Source organism: Microtus oregoni, unplaced genomic scaffold, assembly GCF_018167655.1.
Source record: "Microtus oregoni isolate MIOR12 unplaced genomic scaffold, Mior012 000079F_003, whole genome shotgun sequence".
NCBI classification, from domain to species: Eukaryota; Metazoa; Chordata; class Mammalia; order Rodentia; family Cricetidae; genus Microtus; species Microtus oregoni.
The window spans coordinates 416,357-419,829 of record NW_024544155.1 but is presented as its reverse complement, the minus strand read 5'-3'; the positions used below and the strand labels follow the sequence as shown (position 1 = coordinate 419,829).

General features: G+C 47.5%; 1 pseudogene; it reads left to right on the top strand.

The window, feature by feature from the left end:
- The first annotated feature begins 945 nt into the window (after positions 1-945).
- Positions 946-2,191, top strand: LOC121441559 (annotated as a pseudogene).
- Positions 2,192-3,473: the final 1,282 nt, after the last annotated feature.

Below are 3,473 nucleotides of genomic sequence, written 5' to 3'. Positions count from 1 at the left end.
GTTGATGTATTTATTGCCTATATATATTGTATATAGTCATTGTACTTACTGTACACAGTTTTTCTTATATTAGTTGTAGCTTTTGTCTTTTTTATTTTAGACAAAAAGGGGAAATGTATTTAAATAAATAAAGCTTGCCTGAAGTTCAGAGATTAAAACAGCCACACTGATCGGTCTTACAGACCAGGTAGTGCTGACCCACACTTTTAATCCCAGTGGCCATGCTAGTTTGTCATAAAAACCTAAAAAACAGGTGGTAGTGGTGCATGCATTTAATCCCAGCACTAGAGAATAACATAAGATAGGAGGAGGCAGAACTCAATCTCAGTCTCATTCTGAGATTCCTAGAGGCAGGATTGCCATTTTGAACTAAGGTAAAGATAAGAGCCAGTGGCTGGCTGTTTTGTTTTTCTGACCTTCAGGTTGAACCCCAATACCTGTCTCTGGGTTTTTAATAATCATGCAACAAACATGACTGCTCAGACATCAGCTAAATACAGTTGACACCAATAGACAAGCCAAAGTGGATTGGAAAAAGTCCAAGGGGCCCTAAAATTACACAAAGAACTATAAGAAATGAAGAAATGTTGAGAGCAAGAGAAATCTTCTTCACCTGGGAACAGTATACCAATTAGTTATCCAATAGCATCCTTGAAAACATATAAGAGTAACAATGAGTACATTATAAAGACTGAGTAGGTTATATTTTATAATGGATATGTATATATAAATATATACATGCAATAATAATTAACAAAAAAGAGGCCATGAATTTGAAAGAGAACAATTTGGGAAAGAAAAAGTAGTGCTGGGATGTGGGATGAACTAAGGGGAGGTAGATTTGATCCAAACATCTCTTGTTCATCTATGCATGTTAGATAGATATTAAAAAAAAAACATTCAAAAATCCCCCTCCACTATCCTTGCCTTCTTCTCCCACAGTATATGGGTTGTGTGGAGGTCCTGCAGTCAATGCGAGCCCTTGACTTCAATACCCGGACGCAGGTCACCAGGGAGGCCATCAGTTTGGTGTGTGAAGCCGTGCCTGGTGCCAGAGGAGCAACAAGGAGGAGAAAGCCCTCTAGCCGCCCACTCAGCTCCATCCTGGGGAGGAGTAACCTGAAGTTTGCTAGAATGCCAGTCACCCTCACTGTGTCCACCAGCAGCCTTAACCTCATGACAGCCGACTGCAAACAGATCATTGCCAACCATCATATGCAATCTATCTCATTCGCGTTTGGTGGGGATCCGGACACAGCCGAGCATGTTGCCTACGTTGCCAAAGACACTGTAAATCAGAGAGCCTGCCATATCCTGGAGCGCTCTGAAGGGCTTGCTCAGGATGTCATCAGCACCATCGGTCAGGCCTTTGAGTTGCGCTTCAAACAGTATCTCAGGAATCCACCCAAACTGGTCACCCCCCATGACAGGATGGCTGGCTTTGATGGCTCAGCTTGGGATGAGGAGGAAGAGCCACCTGACCATCAGTACTATAATGACTTCCCAGGGAAGGAACCCCCTCTCAGCGGGGTGGTAGACATGAGGCTTCTAGAAGGGGCTGCTCGACCCACTCTGCCACTGCCCAGATGCCCAGCCACTTGGGAGCTACACTGCCTGTAGTGCAGCATGCTGAAGGAGACGCTGATGTCCATAAGCAGATGCTGCCTCCACCACCTTGCCCAGGCAGAGAGCTCTTTGATGACCCTTCCTATGTCAACATCCAGAATCTAGACAAGGCCCGCCAAGCTGGGGGTGGGTCTGGGCCTCCCAATCCTTCTGTTAATGGCAGTGCACCTCGAGACCTCTTTGACATGAAGCCCTTTGAAGATGCCCTCCGGGCGCCTCTACCTCCCCAGTCCATGTCCATGGATGAGCAGCTCCAAGGGGAGTCCTGGTTCCATGGGAAGCTGAGCCGGCATGAGGCTGAAGCCCTGCTCCACCTCAACGGTGACTTCTTGGTGTGAGAGAGCACAACCACACCTGGCCAGTACGTGCTCACTGGCCTGCAGAGTGGGCAGCCCAAGCACCTCCTTCTGGTGGACCCTGAAGGTGTGGTTTGGACAAAAGATCACCGCTTTGAGAGCGTCAGTCACCTCATCAACTACCACATGGACAATCACTTGCCCATCATCTCCGCGGGCAGCGAACTGTGCCTACAGCAACCAGTGGACCAGAAAGTGTGATCTTCAGTCTGTCCTGGAAGCCCTCCACCCCATTCCACTGCGTCCTCTAACTCCTGGGACCTCTGTTTGTGCTCACCTGAGACAGGGAATTTTAGTTAGGAACCTGGGGTAGCATCCTGCTTCTGCCCAAACCTCACCAAAGTATTAATGTACAGAGTGGTCCCTTGCCTGGGCCTTGTCTGTGCCAACCTGATGCCCTTTCCCCCAAAGGGTAGGTTCTTAAAATGGAAAAAGACCCAGTGGAGCAATTGCCCTTTGGGGGAAGGGAAGTAATCATACCTCTGGTTTACCCCTGGTCTTCAGGGTACCCCAGATCCCTCTTAACATATCCTATTCCCTATGCATCCCTTACAACTTTGTGCCTTTGACTATCTCCTAGGTCTGCAGATACTTTATGCAAAGAGTTCTCAGGCCCTTCGTGTGGATAAGGGTTGCTGATGCCTTGGCTCTGGAACCCTGTTGTTTCAGCACTCCTTTCTGTGTTTGGGAAGAATAGGGGCCGGAGTGGCAGCTATCTCCTCTGCCTTTTGGTTGTGCAGCCCTTAAGAGATTGCCCCAAGCTGGGCTTGGTGGCACATGCCTTTAATCCGCACTCAGGAGGCAGAGACAAGAAGATTTGTGAGGCCAGCCTGGTCTGCAACAGAGTTAGTTCCAGAACAGTCAGGGCCATGTAAAGAGACCCTAACTCCAAAAACCAAAAAGAAAGAGACAGAGAGATTGCCTCAGAGCCCCCTCCTGGTGGTGGAGGGGTGGGGGGCAGGTTTGGACCCCTCCCTTGCTCAGTGCCTCCTGGCCTTGATCCCTTTCTCCAAGGGGTTTATACATTTTTTAAGCCTGCCCCTCCCCTGTTTGCATGTGTGTTATAGTCTCCAGCCAAAGTGTAGCCCTTCTTCCGGCAGCCCCATCCACTCTTTTGGGATGGGTGTGTGTGACTGACATGGGCCTCCAGGATGTGTACAGTTAGCCTCCAGGTGGGTTCTGTGGAGGCTTTGAGACCGAAGCAGTAGACCATCCCCAGTACTATTGGTAGGTCTGGAACTGCACTTTTTTTTTTACGCGCATACATTTTAGGGCTGTAAATTTATTTTCCTGATTTTGTTTCTGTTGCTTACTTTTGGGCACAAATTATGATAGTCGATTTCATTTATATATCACCTCGTTGAGTTTTCCAAGCTTTTTTTTTTTAACAACTGTTGATATTTTACTCGATCTGGCCTAAAAGTACGTAAGACAGGATTTATTTTTCTTATTCCTCAAGAGAACTGAGAAGTTTGGTTAAACAGTGTTGTG